The sequence below is a fragment of the Phyllobates terribilis genome, unplaced genomic scaffold (genome assembly GCF_046119375.1).
Source record: "Phyllobates terribilis strain yellow unplaced genomic scaffold, ASM4611937v1 Scaffold_7__3_contigs__length_470593459, whole genome shotgun sequence".
Taxonomy (NCBI): domain Eukaryota; kingdom Metazoa; phylum Chordata; class Amphibia; order Anura; family Dendrobatidae; genus Phyllobates; species Phyllobates terribilis.
Genome location: NW_027362767.1, coordinates 196,171,656 through 196,191,241, shown reverse-complemented (window position 1 = coordinate 196,191,241; position 19,586 = coordinate 196,171,656).

The window sequence follows — 19,586 nt, the reverse complement described above, 5'->3', positions numbered from 1 at the left end:
ATGTAATCACATTGTTCAGCTCCTGCACCTCCATCTCCGAAATGACCACATCAGTCACAAGCTGACAGCACTGCAGCACTGCCTTGGCCAAGTGGCAACAGGCTGTGCTGAAGATAACATGCTTAATGCTTAATTGACAAACCGCTCAGTGCTGCTGAGTTGTTGAAAGCTGTAACACAGCAGCCTGATCTGTGTCTCTCACTGCTGAACATACAGTCATGGCCAAAAGTTTTGAGAATGACACCAAAATTATATTTTCACATGATCTGCTGGCCTCTGGTTTTTATTAGTGTTTGTCTGATGTTTATATCACATACAGAAATATAATTGCAATCATATTATGAGTACCAATAGGTTATATTGACAGTTAGAATGAGTTAATGCAGCAAGTCAATATTTTCAGTGTTGCCCCTTCTTCTTCAAGACCTCTGTAATTCTCCCTGGCATGCTCTCAATCAACTTTTGGACCAAATCCTGACTGATAGCAGTCCATTCTTGCATAATCAATACTTGCATTTTGCCAGAATTTGTTGGTTTTTGTTTGTCCACCCGTCTCTTGATGATTGACCACAAGTTCTCAATGGGATTAAGATCTGGGGAGTTTCCAGGCCATGGACCCAAAATCTCTATGTTTTGTTCCATGAGCCATTTAGTTATCACCTTTGCTTTATGGCAAGGTGCTCCATCATGCTGGAAAAGGCATTGTTGGGCGCCAAACTGCTCTTGGACGGTTGGGAGAAGTTGCTCTTGGAGGACATTCTGGTACCATTCTTTATTCATGGCTGTGTTTTTAGGCAAGACTGTGAGTGAGCCGATTCCCTTGGCTGAGAAGTAACCCCACACATGAATGGTTTCAGGATGCTTTACAGTTGGCATGAGACAAGACTGGTGGTAGCGCTCACCTCTTCTTCTCCGAATAAGCTGTTTTCCAGATGTCCCAAACAATCGAAAAGGGGATTCATCAGAGAAAATGACTTTGCCCCAGTCCTCAGCAGTCCACTCCCTGTACCTTTTGCAGAATATCAGTCGGTCCCTGATGTTTTTTCTGGAGAGAAGTGGCTTCTTTGCTGCCCTCCTTGAAACCAGCCCTTGCTCAAAGAGTCTCCGCCTCACAGTGCATGCAGAAGCACTCACACCAGCCTGCTGCCATTCCTGAGCAAGCTCGGCACTGCTGGTAGTCCGATCCCGCAGCTGAAACAGTTTTAAGATACGGTCCTGGCGCTTGCTGGTCTTTCTTGGGCGCCCTGGAGCCTTTTTGACAACAATGGAAGCTCTCTCCTTGAAGTTCTTGATGATGCAATAGATTGTTGACTGAGGTGCAATCGTTGTAGCTGCGATACTCTTCCCTGTTAGGCCATTTTTGTGCAGTGCAATGATGGCTGCACGTGTTTCTTTAGAGATAACCATGGTTAACTGAAGAGAAACAATGATACCAAGAACCAGCCTCCTTTTAAAGTGTCCAGTGATGTCATTCATACTTAATCATGACGGATTGATCGCCAGCCCTGTCCTCATCAACACCCACACCTGTGTTAATGGATCAATCACTAAAACGATGTTAGCTGCTCCTTTTAAGGCAGGACTGCAATTATGTTGAAATGTGTTTTGGGGGTTAAAGTTCATTTTCTGGGCAAATATTGACTTTGCAAGTACAGTAATTGCTGTTAAGCTGATCACTCTTTGACATTCAGGAGTATATGCAAATTGCCATTACAAAAAATGAAGCAGTAAACTTTGGAAAAATTACTATTTGTCTCATTCTCAATACTTTTGGCCATGACTGTACAGCCAGGCATGGTCGTGTGTGACAATGGGCGGAACCTGGTGACGGAGAAATGATAGCCGGAGTAGATACGGTTTCCCTCTGTGCCAGTCCTTTCACCGAGCTAAAGAATATGGCTGTGGTGAAATACAACTCACACTGAGATGCTGTTTCAGATTGAAAAATATTGTGCCCACCAGAGGATTTGATTCTGAGGGCTCACCTTTCTCCCCCGCTCAAGAGCCCCATAGCAGCTGCAAAGTTAGCGCCATCATGAACTCTCCTGAGGTAGAAGCCAAGGCACACCAGAGGATTCTCTGGTGGGACCGTCCAACCCTGCCGAGAAGCAGTCCTGGCTAAGAAAAGTGTGTGGGAAGGTTCCCGGACTCTCTATGGCTGCTTTTTTACTGAGGAGGAAACCCACGCAAACAAGGGGGGAACATACAAAGTCTTAGAAAAGAATAAGTCCAGCGCTTTAAGTCCATTAAAAATCCATTCTTCATTGATTTCATAACTTCAAATGGTATAAAATCCATTAAGTCACAGTCCAGACATTAAAAACATGCGCGTTTCGACGCAAAGCAGTGCGTCTCAATCATTGACAAGGATCTGATGGCAGACTGAACATTTTACACTAGTTCACCATACAGTCCCCACTCACCAGATCCGGCCACTAGATGGGAACACCTGTGCAGAGAAACCTGGCGGGGATTAACCCCTTACAGACTGAAAACACACATTACATCAAATATGCATATCTCTATTCATAATGGTAAATCAGATCCTGTCTGATATTGATACCATGTGGTGCCCCCTAGTGTTCAGCTGGTAGATCCACCAGGTTTCCCGCTTATTAGTTTTCTTTTGATATCACCACCGCTGGATGGGATTTTAACCCTTTTTATGCCTGACACTTCAAAAGAAGACACATCACCTCCATGGCTATTAATAAAATGTTTGGAAATTGCTGGACTTTTATTAATGACTTTGCTGATGGCGTCTGAGAGGTGACGTCTTATCCTGATTTTCAGCGGCCCCCCTGTAAAGCCAACATATTGGAGGTCACACAGACCGCATCGCACAGTATACACCACGCTGCTTGTGTTGCAGTTTTTTATTTGCACAAGAGACAGATGTTTTAGTATTCTTCATATACTTGCAGCAGGTGCATATATTGAGCCCGCACTTGTAGGACCCTCTAGTACGGAGCCAATTCTCCTTTTTATTATTGTTATCATTGAGATAGAGGCTGGAGACAGAATATCTCCTAAAGTGGAGGCTTTTTTTGCAATAAATTTCACAGGATTTGTCAGGATTTTCTCTAGTTTTTTATCTTGATATAATATAGGTAATTTTTTTTAATAATGTTAGTAATATTTGAGAAGTGTGGACTTTATATGGTAAAAAAAACTACTCCTTGGTTTTTATCTATATGATTGGACCTATATTTGTGACATTTTTTCCTTTCTCCTGTTTCTTTTAGCATCTCTGCTCTGTCTTTGTGGCTGATTATGTCTTCAGCTCTGTCTAACATCCACTTGGAGTAACCCCTTCCTGTCAGTCTGACTCGGACCTCATCTTTAGCTTCTTCAGACGTTTCCTGCAGAGATGAATTCCTTTTGAACCTATACAACTCTCCAAGAGGAACGTTCTTAATTACATTTTTCTGGTGACATGACTATGCCAGTAAGGTGGAATTTGTGGCTGTACTTTTGCGATAGGGGGACACTACAACTTGATTCACAGAATCCAAATTAAGTGTCACATCCAGAAAATTAATAGAGCTGATTCCAATTAAATGAGGTCTAAGGGTTAGCGTTTCTCCTTATGGAGAGTGACACAAATATATCTGTTTAAAACATTCTGGTGTAGGCCAGATAACTAGAACTGTGGTTTTGCAGTTCCACGGTTCAAATCTCTGCATTATCCAGCTTTTGGCCTTTTTTCTGCAAAAAAAAACAGTAATAGTGTCTCCCTGACTGTTCAGACACAAATATATCTGTTTAAAATATTCTGGTGTAGGCCCGATAACTAGAAGTTTGGTTTTGCAGTTCCACGGTTCAAATCTCTGTATTATCCAGCTTTTGGCCTTTTTTACATAAAAAAACAGTAATAGTGTCTCCCTGACTGTTCAGACACAAATATATCTGTTTAAAATATTCTGGTGTAGGCCAGATAACTAGAAGTTTGGTTTTGCAGTTCCACGGTTCAAACCTCAGTATTATATAGCTTTTGGCCTTTTTACATAAAAAAAACAGTAATAGTGTCTCCATTACTGTTCAGACACAAATATATCTGTTTAAAATATTCTGGTGTAGGCCAGATAACTAGAAGTTTGGTTTTGCAGTTCCACGGTTCAAGTCTCTGTATTATCCAGCTTTTGGCCTTCTTTACATTAAAAAAACAGTAATAGTGTCTCCCTGACTGTTCAGACACAAACATATCTGTTTAAAGTATTCTGGTGTAGGCCAGGTAACTAGAGTTTTGGTTTTGCAGTTCCACGGTTCAAATCTCTGTATTATGCAGCTTTTGGCCCTTTTTACATAAAAAAAACAGTAATAGTGTCTCCCTGACTGTTCAGACACAAATACACCGCGTGCAGAATTATTAGGCAAATGCGTATTTTGATCACTTTGATACTTTTTATACATATTGTCCTACTCCAAGCAGCATAGGCTTGAGAGCCAACTACCAATTAAGTAAATCTGGTGATGTGCATCTCTGTAATGAGGAGGGGTGTTGACTAATGACATCAACACCCTATATAAGGTGTGCTTAATTATTAGGCAACTTCCTTTCCTTTGGTAAAATGGGTCAGAAGAGAGATTTGATGGGCTCTGAAATATCCAAAATTGTGAGATGTCTTGCAGAGGGAGGCAGCAGTCTTGAAATTTCCAAACTTTTGAAGCGTGATCACCGAACAATCAAGCATTTCATGGCAAATAGCCAACAGGGTCGCAAGAAGCGTGTTGGCCAAAAAAGGCGCAAAATAACTGCCCATGAATTGAGGAAAATCAAGCGTGAAGCTGCCAAGATGCCATTCGCAACCATATTTCAGAGCTGCAACGTTACTGGAGTATCAAAAAGCACACGGTGTGCGATACTCAGGAACATGACCAAGGTAAGGAAGGCTGAAAAACGACCACCTTTGAACAAGAAACATAAGATAAAACGTCAAGAATGAGTCAGGAAATATCTTAAGACTGATTTTTCAAAGGTTTTATGGACTGATGAAATGAGAGTGACTCTTGATGGGCCAGATGGATGGGCCAGAGGCTGGATCAGTAAAGGGCAGAGAGCTCCACTCTGACTCAGACGCCAGCAAAGTGGAGGTGGGGTACTGGTATGGGCTGGTATCATCAAAGATGAACTTGTGGGACCTTTTCGGGTTGAGGATGGAGTGAAGCTCAACTCCCAGACCTACTGCCAGTTTCTGGAAGACAACTTCTTCAAGCAGTGGTACAGGAAGAAGTCGGTATCGTTCAAGAAAAACATGATTTTCAGGCAGGACAATGCTCCATCACATGCATCCAACTACTCCACAGCGTGACTGGCCAGTAAAGGTCTAAAAGAAGAAAAAATAATGACATGGCCCCTTTGTTCACCTGATCTGAACCCCATAGAGAACCTGTGGTCCATCATAAAATGTGAGATCTACAAGGAGGGAAAACAGTACACCTCTCGGAGCAGTGTCTGGGAGGCTGTGGTGGCTGCTGCACGCAATGTTGATCGAAAACAGATCAAGCAACTGACAGAATCTATGGATGGAAGGCTGATGAGTGTCATCATAAAGAAAGGTGGCTATATTCATCACTAATTTTTTTTGTTTTTGTTTTTGCATGTCAGAAATGTTTATTTCTAAATTTTGTGCACTGATATTGGTTTACCTGGTGAAAATAAACAAGTGAGATGGGATTATATTTGGTTTTTATTAAGTTGCCTAATAATTCTGCACAGTAATAGTTACCTGCACAAACAGATATCCTCCTAAGATAGCCAAATCGAAAAAAAGCTCACTCCAACTTCCAAAAATATTAAGCTTAGATATTTATGAGTCTTTTGGGTTGATTGAGAACATAGTTGTTGATCAATAATAAAAATAATCCTCTAAAATACAACTTGCTTAATAATTCTGCACACAGTGTATATCTGTTTAAAATATTCTGGTGTAGGCCAGATAGCTAGAAGTTTGGTTTTGTAGTTCCATGGTTCAAATCTCAGTATTATCCAGCTTTTGGCCTTTTTTACATAAAAAAAACAGTAATAGTGTCTCCCTGACTGTTCAGACACAAATATATCTGTTTAAAATATTCTGGTGCAGGCCCGATAACTAGAGGTTTGGTTTTGCAGTTCCACGGTTCAAACCTCAGTATTATCCAGCTTTTGGCCTTTTTACATAAAAAAACAGTAATAGTGTCTCCATTAATGTTCAGACACAAATATATGTGTTTAAAATATTCTGGTGTAGGCCAGATAACTAGAAGTTTGGTTTTGCAGTTCCACGGTTCAAACCTCAGTATTATCCAGCTTTTGGCCTTTTTTACAAAAAAAAACCACTAATAGTGTCTCCCTGACTGTTCAGACACAAACATATCTGTTTAAAATATTGTGGTATAGGCCAGATAACTAGAAGTTTGGTTTTGCAGTTCCACGGTTCAAATCTCAATATTATCCAGCTTTTCGCCTTTTTTACATTAAAAAAAACAGTAATAGTGTCTCCCTGACTGTTCAGACACAAATATGTCTGTTTAAAATATTCTGGTGTAGGCCAGATAACTAGAAGTTTGGTTTTGCAGTTCCACGGTTCAAATCTCAGAATTAACCAGCTTTTGGCCTTTTTTACATAAAAAAAGAGTAATAGTGTCTCCCTGACTGTTCAGACACAAACAGATCTGTTTAAAATATTCTGGTGTAGGCCAGATAACTAGAAGTTTGGTTTTGCAGTTCCATGGTTCAAATCTCTGTATTATCCAGATTTTGGCCTTTTTTACATAACAAAAAACAGTAATAGTGTCTCCCAGACTGTTCAGACACAAATATATCTGTTGAAAATAGTCTGCTGTAGGCCAGGGAAATAGAACTGTGGTTTCCTTTTTATTACCCTTTTTCCATTGATAGTGTAAGCTATTTTACTTCATTTACAATGGGCAAGGCGCTTGGCAAGGGACGTGGAACTGGACGTTCTGGTGATGGTGCGTGTAGAGGACGGGCCCGTGGCCAAGGTGAAAATGTGCCACATCCAAAAGCCACATCTTCTCGTTCCCACTTCTTGACCGAATTACTAGAGAAGCACACTACAACACCAGTATTGCGAACTGATCAGTGTGAACAGGTTATTAATTGGATAGCAGATAATACTTCCAGTTACCTGGGCACCACCACCTCCGGTCTGTCTTCCACACGGTCAAATGTTAGTAGCCGTGAGTCTCAACCGCATACTCCTCCTCACCCTGATGCTCCTTCCTCCCACCATGCCGAGTGTCATCAGACAGCAACTGATCCCACACGTGGACACTCTGAAGAGCTGTTCACTGGTCCATTTCCATATTTGTGCCCCTCGCCTGCTCCGCTTGAAGTGGTGGAAGAGGAGATCCCATGTAGCGATGCCCAAATATTTGAACAGCCACGGCCACAGGAAGTCAACGCTGGCAATTTGTCACAAGAGGTGGACAATGATGAGACACAATTGCCAGGAAGTGAGGAGGAGGATCGTGGTGCGCAAGTGGAAGAGGAGGAGGTGGTGGATGATCTAGTAACTGACCCAACGTGGCAGGAGGACACGCAGAGCGAGACCAGCAGCACACAGGGGGAGGGAGGCAGAGTACCCCAACAGGCAGGAAGAAGCAGTGTGGTGGCGGCACACAGAAGGCGGGCAACAGTTCCCCGTAACACCAACACGAGAGACGTTGCCAGTACAACCGGTAGGTCTTCCAGAGTCTGGAATTTTTTTAAAGACTCTGCTGATAACCCCAAAAAGGCCATTTGCACCACCTGCCATGCCAGCATCAGCAGGGGTGACAAAACTACTAGCCTGACCACCACCAGCATGATCAGGCACATGGCAGCAAAGCACCCGACTTTGTGGGGCGAACCCCAGGGTCCACGACCAGTGTCAGTGGGTGTCACCACTGCTTCTTCCGCTGTTGTGCCTGTAAGAGAACCCCCTGTTGTGCATGTGTGTCACCCTGGCCTGGATGCCACAAAATGTAATAAAGCTGTCTCTGAGAGCAAGGGGGAGGTTCTCTAGTCAGGGGAACATTAGCATGCAATACCTCCTGTCTCTGGCCAGTAGGGGGAGCAGGCTGCCCCTATAAAAGCTGGAACTGGGGGCAGGGTTAGAGAGAACTGGACAACCTGTCTCAGCACTGAGAAGTGTCCCAGAGCAGAGAGGGACAGTTGTATTGCACCCTAAGAGGAATTGTGGCAGTAGGAGAGCCACAAGCCAGAGACAAGAGGCGAAGTGAGCCTGTCTTGGCAGACAAAGAACTCAATTTACCAGACTTTGGTGTCTGAGGCTGGGAGGATTCCACGTCCTACAGCAGATAACCAGTCCGCAGGGGACTGTATGTTTCTTGGCCTAAGAAGCCCGGAGGCTCTGCCACAAAAGAAGGGACCAGCTAAGCCGTACAAGGCCGGGAGCAGAAAGGAACCCACGTTGCAGGCCATACAGGCGAGAATACACGGAGAGCTCGGAAACGTGGGCTGTTACTCTATAAGGAGGAGATAGCCAGAAGGAGCGCAGAAAGCACGGTAGGCCTACACCCTCACCCTGACCAGGGCCAATTTCCCAATTGCTCTCAGACATCCAGGTCCCCTCCTAGCCAGGACTGTTTGTGGGTCAGTTTACCTGTTCTAGTAAAGACCCTGGACTGCAACCTGTTGTCTGTGTGCTCCTTGCTCCTCCAGCACTAACGGTACTGGGACGCCCTACATCATCACCCCCATCTTCCATTATACTGCCCTGGGGCCGCACTCTTCCCGTGGGGAGTCACACTATCCCAGCAGCATACATCATCAGCCCCAGCAGTCTGCCTGGCAGCGGCGGTCCGCACTGACCGCAATCCACGGGTGGCGTAGTCAAACATACCAACAGCACGTAGCAGACTACCATTGGTCTGACCACCCTGAGCCACGGAACCGGGTTGCCACTACTACCCCCATCGTTCCCTACTGCCCAGATCCGAGTGCCCCACGGCCCAGGGGGCGAGTCAGCTTTGGTGTAGTCGGCAGCTCCGCCCCACGCACCGACACTGCGCAAGGTCCTGGAAGGGAGAGAGATCGACGCTGATGTCACCAGGACGCGAAGCAAGGTCCTCGTCCGGAGCAGCACCAGCGGTGCCGCTGCCTACAGAAGAGGATCGTCGGAAGGTAGGCCACGCTTAACTAGGGGGGATGAAGATGTCGGACACAGAGGCGCCCACTACCACCAACGCAGCTGCGGCAGCGGTGATGCCATTTTCCCTACCCTACATCCCTGGAGCGGCCTGGCTGCCTAAGTATTCAGGGGAGCCCCATGCCCTAACTGACTTTAAGGAAAGGCTGTACCGTTTGTTCCAAGTTTACCCCCTGACAGAGGAACAGAAGGTCAGCATACTAACAGGGCAGTTAACTGGCGCAGCCCAAAGGGAGGTAAAATCATGGCCCACTGAGGAGAAAAGGACCGTGAAGGGTATTCTGGCCCGGCTGCGGGGTACCTATGACACACGTACCTCTGCTGAAATTAAAATGAGGTTCTATGGATGTAAGCAGCGGGCACAGGACAGCATCAGAGACTATGCCCTAAATTTGCAGGAAGCCTTAAGGGCCATCCAACAAACTGACCCTGACAGTGTGCAGGAGACGGATAAACTACTAACAGAACAATTCATAGAAGGTCTGCTGTCTAGCGCCCACAGGGCCCAGCTGCGCCTCATGTTCTTTCAGAACCCTGATCTGACCTTTGCCCAATTTAAGGACAGGACCATAAGGGTGCTCCGTGAACCTGCAACCAGTGGCGCCATAAACCCCCGGCGTCCTGCTCTCACCTACCACCAGGAGGCAGCGCCCTCCTCTATAGAATCTGTGGGGGCTGACGCACAGGCCCTGAACCAAGCCCCGTCGAAAGACCTGCACCACCAAGTCCAGGAGCTGACCAGGAGCGTCGCGGCGTTGACCAGGACCGTCCAGGCGTTACAAGTGGACCCGTCAAGACCCATCGAGTTGGCTTCAAGTCCGGAGGATGTCCCGTGGCGTCGACAGAGGAGGATCCCGTCGTTCCGAGGGAGGCCCACAGACCGCTGCGCAGAAGATGGACAGCCCATTTGCCATCGATGCAACCAGCCCGGACACATTTCCAGGTACTGTAATTTAAACGGGTCCAACCTGGGGCAGAGGGCCGACCCCCAGGCATAAGATCACCAGGCCCTTATAATTGGCGTGATAAGTACATGGGGGGGCGCCCGGTTTTACCCGTGGTGCTGGACGGTATCCCCATGAGCGCCTTGCTGGATACTGGGTCGCAAGTAACCACTATCCCTTATGTACTTTTTAAGCAGTATTAGACTGATGCTGATATCACACGGTATCCAGACAGTAACTTGAGCATCATCGCCAGTAATGGCTTACCCGTGCCGCTGATAGGGTTCAAGGAGATGACCATTAAAATTGGTAAAGTTGAACTACCGGCACAGGGAGTGATTATCGTGGACATTGACCGTCGTGAAAGTCACCCTAAAATAACTGTGGGTACTAACGTGATTGAAAATTGTCTTTCAGAGGTAATTGTAATTCTACAACAGGTGGCGGTGAATGCTAGTTCCAGCCAACAGAGAGTCCTCAACAAGGAGATAAAAGCCCTGATGAGACGGCAGCAGGTAGAACTGTCTGGTGGTGAGATCGGTAGCGTAAGACTGAGTGACCCATTCCCCATTTCCATGCCTCCCAAAAGTGAAATGATGATCTGGTGTCGGGCTGCAATCGGGTTGAGAGGTAGAGACTACCAAGCCATGGTAGAACCCGTGTACTCAGACAGCAGGCCCACCATTTTGACAGCCCGGGGGGTGGTTGATGTCCGTCATGGGAGGGTGCCCGTCCGCATTCTCAACATTGGGGAGAGGGAGGTACACTTACCCAGGTACGCTACACTTGCCAAACTGTTTGTTGTCGAACACAAGGCTATCAGGGCCGTGGAGCCTTTGCTTCCATCTCCACAGGCGGAGGGTAATGGCTCCCAGAAACAAAAGGAGGACTGGTGCCAGAAACTCCACGTGGGTGCTGACTCCACTCCCCTGCACCAAAAACAAGGAGCCTACGGGTGGTACAGGAGTACGAGAGAGTCTTTAGTAAGCACCCGCTAGACTTCGGCAGAGTAAAAGGGATAGAACACCACATCCCCACAGGGAGCCACCCACCAATAAAAGAGAGACACAGACCTGTACCCCCTGCACATTATCAGAACGCAAAGGGCATGCTAAGAGAAATGAAAGAAGCTGGGGTCATTAGAGATAGCTGTAGCCCCTGGGCAGCCCCCTTGGTTCTGGTGAAAAAGAAAGACGGCACCATGAGAATGTGCGTAGACTATAGACAAATCAACCGTATCACCCATAAAGACGCATACCCGCTGCCCAGAATAGAGGAGTCTTTAGCCGCACTAAAATCAGCTAACTTCTTTTCTACTTTGGACCTTACTAGCGGGTACTGGCAGGTTCCTGTGGCAGAGGCTGACAAGGAGAAGACCGCCTTCATCACCCCGATGGGACTGAGTGAGTTCAACTGTATTCCCTTTTGGCTCTGCAACGCACCAGGGACCTTCCAGCGGCTGATGGAATGCTGTCTAGGGCACCGAAACTTCGAGACAGTCCTCCTGTACCTGGGCGACGTGATCGTCTATTCGAAGACCTTCGAGGACCATCTAAAGCACCTGTCCGAGGTGTTCGAAGCCCTGGCAGGCTGAAGGTGAAACCATCGAAGTGCCACCTGTTGAAACCAAAGGTCCAGTACCTAGGGCACGTGGTAAGCGCGGAAGGAGTGGCCCCCGACACTGACAAGGTCACGGCAATCAAGAGCTGGCCAAGCCCCTCGAACATCAAAGAGGTGAGACAGTTCCTCGGGTTGGTAGGCTACTACCGAAGGTTCATCCCCGGGTTCACTAAGATGGCAGCTCCTATGCAGGACCTCGTGATCGGACAGTCTAAGTCCAGAAGTCAAAAGCCACCCTTCAAGTGGGATAAACCGGAAGAGGAGTCCTTCCGCCAGTTGAAGATGGCCTTCAAGGGCGATGAGATCCTGGCCTACCCTGATTATGGCCAGCCTTTTATTCTCCACACGGACGCCAGTAATGTGGGACTGGGAGCCGTACTGTCCCAAAACCAACAGGGCAGAGAAAGGGTGATCGCGTACGCCAGCCGGAAGCTGAGGCCCACCGAGAGGAACCCGGAGAATTACAGCTCCTTCAAGCTAGAATTCTTCGCGGTGGTGTGGGCAGTGACGGAACACGCTTCAAGCATTACCTGGCCTCCGCAAAGTTCACCGTGTACACGGACAACAATCCGTTGACACACATGGACAATGCAAGACTGGGTGCCCTGGAACAGCGGTGGATGGCCCGTCTCTCTAATTATGACTTCGTGATCAAGTACCGGGCAGGCAAAACCAATGCCAACGCTGACGCCCTATCAAGAATGCCTCACTTACCTGAAGGTGACGAAGACCCAGAAGAGCTGGAGGAGGTAGAACTCCCCTTGTTTCACCGGTATGGGGCCGCTCAATACTCCCACCGCATGAAGGAGGAGGATCTAACAACCGTGATGATCAATCCCCTACCTCACCACAGCTGGGCCGAGACCCAAGATAGTGACCCTGCCATCCGCCTGGTGAAAGATCTGCTGACCCAGGAAGATGCCCGCATAGATCCGGATGCTCCAGAGGAAGCCAAGCAGCTATGGAAAGAGAAGAGCAAGCTGTTCCTCTACGAAGGCAAGCTGTGCAGAAGGATTGTCAACCACCGGACGCAGGAGCTGACCTGGCAAGTCGTGGTCCCAAGGCGGGATGCAGCTATGGTCCTGGGGGCTTACCATGACAGAGCGGGACACTTCGGTTGGAAGAAACTGGAGTTCCTGCTAAGAGGACGGTTCTTTTGGGTCGGCATGAGAGGGGCTGTAGAGAAGTGGTGCAGAGACTGTGGCCCTTGTCACCTAAGGAGGAAGGACCGTGCCAGCCAGAAGACACCCTTGAGGCCCATCGTCACCACGCAGCCTCTTGAGCTGGTAGCTCTGGACCACGTCAAATTGGCTCCAAGCCGGTCAGGATACATCTATGCCCTGACAATCGTGGACCACTATTCCCGTTTTCTAGTGGTGGTCCCGGTAAAAGACTTGACAGCCCAAACAGCAGCCAGAGTCTTCCAGCAATACTTCTGCCGTCCACACGGATATCCGGAACAGGTCCTGACAGACCAGGGTCCAGCGTTCGAAGCCGAAATCTTCCAAGAGTTCCGCAACCTCTATGGCTGTAAGAAGATTCGGACAACGCCTTACCACCCACAAACCAAAGGGATGTGTGAGAAAATGAACAATATAGTCATTGATCTCCTGAAGACGTTGCCCCTGGAGGAACGCAGCCTGTGGCCAGAAAAACTGCCGGACCTGATAGACTTATACAATCATATCCCGGTGAATGCTACCAACTGCACCCTGGCTTACCTGATGCAAGCCAGACCAGGTAAGCTGCCCGTAGACCTGGAGATGGGAGTCCTAATGCCTGAGGACACCTCCCCGGATGCAGACTGGGATACGGAAAGGCAACTGCAGTACAAGAAGGTACAGGAGAGTGTGGAGAGGAGCCTGGCCCAGGTGAGAGAAAGGCAAGAAAGACTCCTCAACCAACACGCCCCTGCTGATCCCCTGGAACCTGGTGAGCAGGTCCTGAAGCGAAAGAGAAGGCTACATAAGTTGGACGACCAGTGGGAAAGGGAACCCTACACCGTACTGCAGTCTGATCACGACAACCCGAAGGTGTGCGTGATCACCAAGGACGGAGGAGAAAGCACTAGTACCGTCCCCAGAGACCACCTCAAAAGGTGCCCCGAGCAACTCCGTAGTGCAGAAGAGGATCAGAGTGACCTTGAACCCACAGAGGACAAGGAAGAAATGATCAGCACCGTTCTCTGAGAGTTCCCTCAGTCCTGGACTCGCATAAATGATGCCATAGTGGTACCCGTCCTGCATTTCCTGCAACCGGCTCAGCAACAACCTACACCAGAGCCGGAGGGTGAAGAGGAGCAAGCGGTTCCAGAGGCGGAGGAGCCTGTACCAGCAGCCCAGGAGAGTCAACCCTTTGCTGACAGTGAGCCTGCCATGCCTGCGGTAAGCCAAAGGACCCGCAGACAGCTGCCTGCCCTGCCTGTAAGTCCAGCTGGTAGCTGTACCCCTAATGCTAGTGGGGAAAGCCAGGTCAGTTCACAACCAGACAGTGGGTTAAGGAGATCAACCAGGAGCACAAAGGGGCAGATACCCGCTCGCTGGAGAATATAGAGTGCACTAAAATTGTAAATAGCCCTGTTGCCAAATGTTGAAATGTTTGCAAAGTTACATGCATGTTTGGTAATTCTGTGTTTCAGTTTCTTGCAGTTACCGTAAGGACTCAACGGTTATGGACTTTTTATAACCGGGACCTTGTATGGACTGCGTTCGGAGCCTAACCCAGGAATGAACTAAGACTGTAAAGGACTTGGGGTAGGACAGACCCCCACCTGGTTAAGGCTCCTCGTTGTGTTGGTGATATGGACACCCGGTCACAGACCACACTGTGACCTTAAGAACTCAACCTGCGCGTCTTTTGTCTACTAATGTTTTATAGTCATGTATATTATCTTTGTTTGTTGTTTAGTCCCGGAGTACTAAATTCTACTAGGGGGGAATGTGTCACCCTGGCCTGGATGGCACAAAATCTAATAAAGCTGTGTCTGATTAGCATGCAATACCTCCTGTCTCAGGCCAGTAGGGGGAGCAGGCTGCCCCTATAAAAGCTGGAACTGGGGGCAGGGTTAGAGAGAACTGGACGACCTGTCTCAGCACTGAGAAGTGTCCCAGAGCAGAAAGGGACAGTTGTATTGCACCCTAAGAGGAAGTGTGGCAGTAGGAGAGCCACAAGCCAGAGACAAGAGGCGAAGTGAGCCTGTCTTGGCAGACAAAGAACTCAATTTACCAGACTTTGGTGTCTGAGGCTGGGAGGATTCCACATCCTACAGCAGATAACCAGTCCGCAGGGGACTGTATGTTCCTTGGCCTAAGAAGCCCAGAGGCTCTGCCACAACAGAAGGGACCAGCAAAGCCGTACAAGGCCGGGAGTAGAAAGGAACCCACGTTGCAGACCATACAGGCGAGAATACACGGAGAGCTCAGAAACGTAGGCTGTTACCCTATAAGGAGGAGATAGCCAGAAGGAGCGCAGAAAGCACGGTAGGCCTACACCCTCACCCTGACCAGGGCCAATTTCCCAATTGCTCTCAGACATCCAGGTCCCCTCCTAGCCAGGACTGTTTGTGGGTCAGTTTACCTGTTCTAGTAAAGACCCTGGACTGCAACCTGTTGTCTGTGTGCTCCTTGCTCCTCCAGCACTAACAGTACTGGGACGCCCTACACCATCACCCCCATCTTCCATTATACTGACCTGGGGCCGCACTCTTCCCGTGGGGAGTCACACCATCCCAGCTGCATACATCATCAGCCCCAGCGGTCTGCCTGGCAGCGGCGGTCCGCACTGACCGCAATCCACGGGTGGCGTAGTCGGACATACCAACAGCGCATCGCAGACTACCACCGGTCTGACCACCCTGAGCCACGGAACCGGGTTGCCACTACTACCCCCATCGTTCCCTATTGCCCGGATCCGAGTGCCCCACGGCCCAGGTGGCGAGTCACATGCAAGGCAATCCCCTGTCCATACTGCATGCAAAGATGCCCCCTCCTCTCAGTCTTCACTTGCTATGGCAGTTTCTCAAGAAACAGCATCAACGTCCACGTCCCACCGCAGCATTCAATTGTCCATATCCCAGAGCTTTGAATGAAAGCACAAATTCGCAGCCAACGCCCCACAGGCCATAGTCCTAAATTCGCACATTTCACGTCTGCTTGCATTGGAAATGCTGCCTTTTAGGCAGGTGGAAACGGAATCCTTCCGCAACCTTATGGCGGCCGTCCATCAGTACTCGGTCCCCAGCCGACACTATTTTGCCTGGTGTGCCATCCCCGCACTACACAAGCACGTGTCCCAAAACATCTGCCTTGCCCTCAACAACGCAATTACTGGGAGAGTCCACCTGACAACGGACACGTGAACAAGTGCTTGTGGCCAGGTACGGTACATATCCCTGATGGCACACTGGGTAAACATAGTAGAAGCCGGGACCCAGTCGGACCTTGGGATGGAACACATCCTCCCCACACCGAGGATTGTGGGCCCTATGTCAGTCAGAGTTGCCCCCACAGTGTACAGCTCCTGTGCATAATCCTCCTCCTCCTCATGTTCAGCCTCCATCTCAGATATCACCACATCAGTTACAAGCTGGAAGCACTGCAGTACTGCCTCAGCCAAGCGGCAACAGGCTGTGCTGAAACTCATAAGCTTATGTGATAAACCTCACACTGCTTGTGAGTTGTGGACAGCTGTGAAAGAGCAGGCAGATCTGTGGCTGAGACCGCTGAACCTACATCCAGGCATGGTCGTGTGTGACAATGGCCGTAACCTGGTGGCTGCTTTGAGGCGAGTCGAGATCACACATGTACCATGCCTGGCTCTGGTTCAGCAGTTTCTTAAATCGAGTTGCCAGATCTGCTCGTCAAAGTACGCCACCTGTCAGCTCATTTTTGGAAGTCAGCTACAGCTTTCGCCGCCCTTGCTGTGTTGCAGCAGCATTTGCAGCTTCCGTCACACCTACTGGTGTGTGATGTCCCCACACGTTGGAACTCTACCCTCCACATGTTGCAAAGGATTTGTGAGCAGAAGAGAGCAGTTGTGGAGTACCAGCTGCAACAAGGCAGTCAATATTCAGGTCAGACTCCACACATAAGACCTCAGGAGAGGACCTGGATGTCTGACATATGTACCATCCTGACAAACTTTGAGGAGTTCACCAAGATGGTGAGTGGTGATGACGCCATCATCAGCATCAGCATCCCACTTGTCTTTCTTTTGCAATGCTCTCTGCAATGAATTAAAGAGGAGGCATTGCAGCCAGAGTATGATGAGATGGATCAAGAAGCCTTAATGGGCGATTACACACAAGCCAGCCTCATCTCATCCCAACATGCATTGGGAGACAATGAGGGAGAGGAGGAGGAGGGGGAGGAAGAACAGGAGCTGGTATCATGCGCTGTAGACGGTAGTACCCGTACCACTGTCATACCGTCGGTTCAGTGTGGGTGGCCTGAGGACAGGGGGGAGGAGGAGGAGGAAGAGAGCATGGTCAGTCGTCATCTTGGTGAGGACACGGAAGTCTTGCCCGTTACCAGTCTGGCACGCATGGCTGACTTTATGTTACGCTGCCTTAACCGTGACCCTCACGTTGTCAAAATGTTGCGTGACAGTCATTACTGGTTGGTGGCACTTTTAGACCCCCGCTACAAGGAGAACTTTCACTCTCTTCTTCCTGAGGTGGAGAGGTGTACAAAAATGGGGCAGTACCCGAAGGTCCTTGTGGCAGAACTGTTAAAAAAGTTCCCATCTGAACACACTAGCGGCAGAGGTCACAGTTCGTTGACCAACCAAGGCGTACAGGTGAGAGAGATGCAACTCCAATCCAGCAGAGGCAGGGGAACACTGTCAACGTTCTGGGACAGTTTTCTGAGATCTGCCCAGCTTACAGGCCCTGAGGCGCGGGGTACTCTCACAAGGAGTGGAAAGTTTCAAAAGATGGTGAGGGAGTACCTTGCCGACCGTACCAGCGTCCTCCATGATTCCTCTGTGCCTTTTAATTATTGGGTATCCAAGCTGGACACTTGGAATGAACTCACTCTGTACGCCTTTGAGGTCCTGGCCTGCCCTGCCGCTAGCGTGTTATCGGAGCGTGTTTTTAGTGCCGCTGGGGGGATTATAACTTATAAGCGCACTCGCCTGTCAACTGACAATGCTGACAAGCTGACCCGTATCAAAATGAACAAGGGCTGGATTGGGCCAGACTTCTCATCACCACCAAATGACCCCAGAGTAACATAAAGTCAAATCCACTGTGTTATTTCGGGAGGTGTATTCCCATGCACCACTTCACACCCACACATGGATATACGCTTCCTCATTTCGGCTGTTTTTTGCTATTCTCCTTATCCTCAGCCTCCACCACCACTATACCACCAGGGTGACCATGTTCCGTGTTGCCAGCATTGCAAGTTCCTCCATCCTAATTTTTGGCAGCTTTTGCTTGGAAGGCATAGGCAAAGACTATGGGAGACCCACTCCCCAATATTAGGAATAATGTTTTCAATATGCTGTACTGCATGGCTCTTGTAAGGGGCATGAAAACTGTCTTGTTAAGCTACTGTGACCTCCACGTCTCTTCCAAGGGGCATTAAAACCGTCTTGTTAAGCTACTGCGACCTCCCCCGCTCTTCCAAGGGGCATTAAAACCGTCTGGTTAAGCTACTGCGACCTCCACCGCTCTTCCAAGGGGCATTTAAACCTTCTTGTTAAGCTACTGCGACCTTCACCGCTCTTCAAAGGGGCATTAAAACTGTCTTGTTAAGCTACAGCAACCTCTAACACTTTTCCAAGGGGCATTAAAACCGTCTTGTTAAGCTACTGCGACCTCCACTACTTTTCCAAGGGGCATTAAAACCGTCTTGTTAAGCTACTGCGACCTCCACCGCTCTTCCAAGGGGCATTAAAACTGTCTTGTTAAGCTACTGCGACCTCCATCACTCTTCCAAGAGGCATTAAAACCGTCTTTTGTTAAGCTCCTGCTATTAGAACCCTCCTGTTAGTTTTTGCTATCTTGTGTTTTGCGGTCACGTGACCAGCTGCCTATATTTTCCAGCTCCGCCCTTCTGGCTTTGCTGGACTTCAGTGTTTTTTGCCTGTCTCTCTAGCCAGGTGCTTCGGTGCCTATCTCTGTCTAGTTCGCTTGGTCCTCTGGGACCTCTAGTACTTTTTGTCTGTTTGTCTTTTGCTCTGCAACAACTTCTGTTAGGAGGTGTCCCATTTTTGTCCCAGTCCTTAGTTCTTTTAGGGACCCCTCCCTTTATTCTATAGGTCTCCGTTCAGACTAGCCTTTTTGGGGTTATCGGCAGAGTCTTTAAAAAACAACCAGACTCGGGAAGACCTAATAGTTGTACTGGCAACTTCTGTCGTGTTGGCATTACAGGGAATGCTTTCGCACCTTGTGTCTGCGACCACCACACTGCTTCTTCCAGCCTGTTGTGGTACTATGCCTCCCTTCCCCTGTGTGCTGTTGTCCTTGCTCTGCATGTCCCCCTGCCAGGTTAGGTCAGTTGCTATATCATCCACCACCTCATCTTCCACTTCGGCACCCTGGTCCTCCTCCTGACATTCTGGCAATTGTGTATCATCATCATCCACCTCTTGCGACAGTAATTGCACTTTCCCACCATTTCCTTCGTGTGACCGTGGCTGGTCAAATATTTGGGCATTGCTACACACGTTCTTCTCTTGACTCGCTTGAAGCTGGCCGGGCGAGAGGCCCGAATCTACAAACGAAAATGTGAACAACTCTTCGGAGTGTCCAAGTGTGGGATCAGTTGTCTCCGGGCACTCGGCATGGTGGGAAGAGAGAGGATCAGGGTGAGGAATTTGCGGTCCAGACTCACGGCTACTGAGACTTGACCGTGTGGAAGAC